Source organism: Oncorhynchus gorbuscha, linkage group LG18 (assembly GCF_021184085.1).
Source record: "Oncorhynchus gorbuscha isolate QuinsamMale2020 ecotype Even-year linkage group LG18, OgorEven_v1.0, whole genome shotgun sequence".
NCBI lineage: Eukaryota > Metazoa > Chordata > Actinopteri > Salmoniformes > Salmonidae > Oncorhynchus > Oncorhynchus gorbuscha.
This window is the reverse complement of record NC_060190.1, coordinates 19,748,797-19,754,859: the sequence shown is the minus strand read 5'-3', so window position 1 is coordinate 19,754,859 and position 6,063 is coordinate 19,748,797. Positions and strand designations below refer to the sequence as shown.

Here is a 6,063-nt window from a genome sequence, read left to right as displayed (position 1 = left end):
TTTAGCCACGATGCTGAGGATGGCCAGCTGAGCAGACAAGTATATCCGGTAACAAAATAACAAATCAACCTATCAGAGACTTTAAACGGTAGAGCCACAATCCAATTGTACAGGTTCAACAGGTCAATTTGACAACCAGAGGCATAATGTTAAACCATCCAACAGTTTGGTTTAATTTATTCCCCATGGTCTAAATGGAGTGTGCCAGTATATTTGAGTATGATGCTTCCTTTACTAGGCCACTGATGTCATTCACTTATGTACTTTCACTAATAAAAGTAGGAGGATTATATAACATGTAACTTTGTATTCAAACATAATATAAGTCAAAGGCGAAGACTCGTGGTGTTGTCAAATATCAGTAATTAACCCACTATTGCTATCTTGGATATATGGTGTGATCCTTTAAGTTACGACTTCTTGATGCACCCATCGCGTTAGCGGGATCATTTTCATCAACCACCGCTGAATTGCAGAGCGCCAAATTCAAATGAAATTACTAAAAATATTACATTTTCATGAAATCACAAGTGCAATATAGCAACACACAGCTTAGCTTGTTGTTAATACACCTGGCATGCCAGATTTCAATAAAGCTTTTCTGCGAATGCATACCAAGCGTTTATGTAAGCACATCTCTCTCAGTAGACAAAATATTACAAACAGCTAGCAGCCAAGTAGATTGGTCACAAAAGTCAGAAAAGCAATAAATTAAATCGCTTACCTTTGATGATCTTCGGATGTTTGCACTCACAAGACTCCCAGTTACAATATTTTACAATATATAATCGATAATATATCACCGTGAATGTAGCTTCTTCAACAGTAGAGAGAGACAAAATGGCTGCATCAAGCTGTTGCGCATACAAAACGCTGCTGGCACCCAGCCAGACGCGATGTGATCTTTCTCGATCATTTTTCAAAATAAAAGCATGAAACTATGTCTAAAGACTGTTCACACCATGGGGAAGCCATAGGAAATGGAGTCTGGTTTATATCCCTTTAAATGGAGTGAAGGCAGGCTATGGAACAGCTTTCAAAATAGAGGCCGCTTTCTGGTTTGATTTTCCTCAGGTTTTTGCCTGCAATATCAGTTCTATTATACTCACAGACAATATTTTGACAGTTTTGGAAACTTTAGAGTGTTTTCTATCCCAATCGGACAATTATATGCATATTCTAGATTCTGGGTCTGAGAAATAGGCAGTTTAATATGGGTACGTTTTTCATCCAAACATCAAAATACTGCCACCTACACTCAAGAGGATTTAAAGTGACCTACTCCATACTATCGGCATATGGTGGCTGTGAGTTTGAAACACATTCAGGGCAAGATTAATTTTAAGGAGAAATCCCTCCACTGCTTGTCCTCAAGTGAAATAGCACAAATTTCACAGAGTAGCCGATTTATCAAAATGCTTATAAAACCTTGTACAATCAAATGTACACATCTATGTAATTTCACCTGTATTCATTGTAGTGACAACATTTTCTGTATTAGGCCTGTCTTATAGCCTGTATTTTGGTCTGAGTGACTCCAAGATGCTTGTTTCATATTATTTATTTACCGCTTCCGAGTGGTGCAGCATTCTAAGGTATTGCATCTCAATGCAAGAGGTGTCACTATAGTTCTTGGTATGATTGCAGGCTGTATCACATCCCGCTGTGATTGGGTGGCGCACAATTGGCCCAGCATCGTCCGGGTTTGGCCAGGGTAGGCCGTCATTGTCAATAAGAATTTGTTCTTAACTGACTTGCCTAGATAAATAAATGTTAAATAATAAAAAATTTGTCACCTGCTCTTTGATTCACAATGCAACCACAAGGGTAGGCAGGGTAGCCTAGTGGTTAGAGCGTTGGACTAGGAACCGAAAGGTTGCTAGTTCAAATCGCCGAGCTGACAAAGTACAAATCTGCCCCTGAACAGGCAGTTAACCCACTGTTCCTAGGCTGTCATTGAAAATAAGAATTTGTTCTTAACTGACTTGCCTAGTAAAATAAAGGTAAAATTTTAAAAAATTAGTGTGGACCTAATAAAAATTTGAAGATATGTACTTATACCATTGAATACTTTTTTATTTGCTAGGAGGGCATTCTAGAGCGTGAATTATTTCCCTATAATGCTCTGTATTCATAGGTTGCACATCCGTCACTCGGCCGCATCCCAACAGCACACATACGGTCACGACTTCTGCCGAAGTCGATACCTCTCCTTGTTCGGGTGGTGCTCGACGGTCGACGTCACCGGTCTTCTAGTCATCATTGATCCATTTTTCATTTTCCATTGGTTTTGTCTTGTCTTCCTACACACCTGGTTTCAATCACATTCATTACCCGTTGTGTATTTAACCCTCTGTTTCCCATCATGTCTTTGTCAGAGATTGTTTCATGTTTCAGTTTCGTGTCGTTTGTATTTGGTGCGTGACGGTTCCTCTTACCCAATTTGTTTCGTTTGTATTTTATGGTTTTGGAGTTATGTTTTGTTTTATTAAATTACTCCATTTACCAAGTTTATTCTCCTGCGCCTGACTTCCCTGCCACTTATACACACGTTTGTGACACATACATCTCGCAGACGTCGGCCTGGCAGCGGTATATCGTTTGTAGATCGACAGCGATATCGTTTGTAGATCGACAGCGGTTAGATCGACAGCGGTATATCGTTTGTAGATCGACAGCGGTATATCGTTTGTAGATCTACCACTAGTGGAAAAATGTCTTTGTCTATTCAGCTGTTTGATCCTTTGGGTGAAAAAACTTGGAGCTTTTATAGTGTGTCAATTTCTTACGGTTTATTTAGAACCTAACAACCGTCTCATGGCCGCTCAGCATCACAGAGTCGACTGTTGATCGTGTAGACACACTGGACGGAGGCTAACTACTGTTTAGTCGAAATTACACTATAGTGCCTGGAAATTGTTTTGTTTTTTAAACTAGGCAAGTCCGTTAAGAACAAATTCTTATTTATAATGACGGTCTACCAAAAGGCAAAAGGCCTCCTGCGAGGACGGAGGCTGGGATGAAAAAAATTATATATATATATATATAGGACAAAACACACATCACAACTATAGAGACAACACTACATAAATAGAGACCTAAGACATCAACATAGTAAGGAAGCAACACATGACAACACAAAACATGGTACAAACATTATTGGGCACAGAACACAGCACAAAGGGCAAGAAGGTAGAGACAACAATACATCATGCAAAGCAGCCACAACAGTCATTAAGTGTCCATGATTGAGTCTTAGCATTTTTTTAAACCTTTATTTAACTAGGCAAGTCAGTTAAGAACAAATTCTTATTTTCAATGATGGCCTAGGAACAGTGGGATAACTGCCTTGTTCAGGGTCAGAACAACAGATTTTTACCTTTTCAGCTCAGGGATTTGATCTTGCAACGTTTCAGTTACTAGGCTACCTGATTGAGATAAAACTGTCCAGTTTGAATGTTTGTTGCAGCTCGTTCCAGTCGCTAGCTGCAGCGAACTGAAAAGACGAGTGACCCAGGGATGTTGTTGTCAAAGTAGTTAAATATTAAGTATGAAACAACTTTGCCTGCATTATCATGTTGTCAGATTTACGTTAAACTGAGGGCAATGTTGTTATTAGCTAGCTGTCACACCCTAATCGGTTTCACCTGTCTTTGTGCTTGTCTCCACCCCCCTCCAGGTGTTGCCCATCTTCCCCATTATACCCTGTGCATTTATATCTGTGTTCTCTGTTTGTCTGTTGCCAGTTCATCTTGTCAGGTCTTACCAGCGCGCTTTCCCATCTTCCTAAGTTTCTGTTTCCTAGTTTCCCCTGGTTTTGACCATTCTGTGTGCCCTGACCGCAAGCAAGCCTGCCTGCCGATCTGTACGTTAGTGATTCTGCCCTGGATTAGGGACCTCTGCCTGCCCTCGACCTGTATTTTGCCTGCCTCCTGTTTGGTCAATAAACATCTGAGTATCCGGGTCTTATCCTGAGTTCTGATACTACAAAAATTGCTAGAAATGCTAAGGATAGCTAGCTAAAATCTGGTGGCCTCCCCTCAATTTTAGATAGCTAGCTAACATTATACTCTAAAGTCAATCTGGTGACATCAAAATGATGACAAAAGGGTTTTCCTGCTGATTATTTGACTCCTTTTGAATGGCATTGCATTTCTAAGCCACTGTAATGCACTGTTTAAATATTCATCAGCGTTCCTTGACGATGCATTGAATAGAATGCTCAGTTGGGCATCAGTTCAAAACAATATTGGGAGGAAACATGAAAACCATGAATATTTGCACGGTAGAATTCAATGGCTATAGTTAATTTTTACATGTTTTGTTTGAGCTGCTTTTGAAAGAAAGTTGAATTGAAAACAGTATTGGTATTGTTGAGTTTGATTTTCATAATAGCAAGCTAGGAGTGATTGGTTTGATTAGCTAAACTAGCAAGTCTTGTTTGGTTAGCACGCTAACTACTGTAGCTATCTAGTAAACTTGCAAGCTACTTCTTTCTCAGGTTAAATCGTGTTGTTGATTTGGCTCAAACGCTTGGTAGACATGAGACAGCTCAGCCTCCCGAGTGGCTCAGCGGTCTAAAGGAACTGCATTGCGGTACTAGAGGTGTCACTACAGACCTGAGTTTGACAACCGGCCGTGATCGGGTGTCCCATAGGGCGGCGAACAATTGGCCCAGTGTCGTCTGGGTTAAAGAAGGGTTTGGCCAGGGGGGCTTTACTTGACTCATCGCACTCTAGCGACTCTTTGTGGCGGGCCAGGCGCCTGCAGGCTGACCTCTGTTGTCAGGTGAACAGTGTTTACTCTGACACATTGGTGCCGGCTGGTTTCTGGGTTAAGCGGGTGGGTGTTAAGAAGCACGGTTTGGTGGGTCTTGTTTCGTAGGATGCATGACTCTACCTTCGCCTCCGCCTCCCAGGCCCATTGGAGTGTTGTATTGCAGCGATGAGACAAGGGGGTAAAATAAAAAAATAAGAGAACTCACTTTTTGCAAATCTATCCAACTAGCCATTTTGATGCAACATGATTACATCGAATAAGTCAGTTAAGTTACAAGGAAACCCTAATGTTGATTCAGCCTATTTTTGCCTGGAGGGAGGGAATACACTCCAGGGTGTGTAACTGTGGTTATTGTCACGGCTGTAGTGTCTGTTTGTTATTCAACTGTAAGAGGTGGGGCAGAAAGAGTATAAGACAGGACTGCAAGGGGCAGAGAGACACTCGTCTTCTACTGAGGTCCAGAAGACATCAAGACAACCAGGTATCAATCAGTCAGCATATTCCAACTATCAGAGGTAAGTTTGCTTTCGCTGAGCACATTCTCAGATGTATATAGGTGTGGACAGGTGTGTATGGCTGGACTGGTTTTGCAAATAAGAGTAGATTGGTGGACAACTGTATAATGTGACATGCTAACAACACGGTTTATCTCATTTTCTAGAGGATGATGATCAGTGTGTGTTTTAAAATGCCATGCTCTATGTGGTTCAGTAAAGGATGAAGATCCAGAGTATGTTACTGCTGTTCGCTCTAGTGGGTGTCCTGTTAGCAAGCTCCCTTAATGAAGATAACGCTAAGGAAGGTATGTCTATTGTGTGCATGTGTGTGTGAGTGTGTACTATTACTCCTGGTTTTGATCTGAAATAATTTGATATGATGACAAATCTTACCCAAGAGGATAGTGCCATGGAGAAGGTGGAGAATGGACTTGTGAATGCCATTGCAGAAGATGAAGCACAACGTATGTACATATAGCTATCTACATGCATGCCAAAGAGAAGTTACTAGAGGTTTATAAAAATGGTGAAGGCTAATTCCATGTCTCCTGTTGATTAGCATCATGGTTCAGACATCATCATCATCGTCATGGACATCGTCATGGACATCGTCATGGACATCGTCATGGATGATGATGATGAGGTACCAGAATGGGGTCACGGACGATTCTTTCCTGGTCTCCATATGGAATCAACATAACTAACATTACTCTACAAAGCCCACATTCATCCATTCATGATGGCAATGTTGTATTGTGATCCTCCAATAAAATAGGACTTCCACACA

The 6,063-nt window shown here is 41.1% G+C and overlaps 1 long non-coding RNA gene across 1 annotated transcript; it reads left to right on the top strand.

Moving 5' to 3' along the window:
* Positions 1-5,138: 5,138 nt before the first annotated feature.
* Positions 5,139-6,063, top strand: LOC124002489. Its single transcript, XR_006833038.1, has 4 exons — positions 5,139-5,294; positions 5,491-5,581; positions 5,675-5,740; positions 5,836-6,063. It is a non-coding gene; the product is annotated as an uncharacterized LOC124002489 (long non-coding RNA).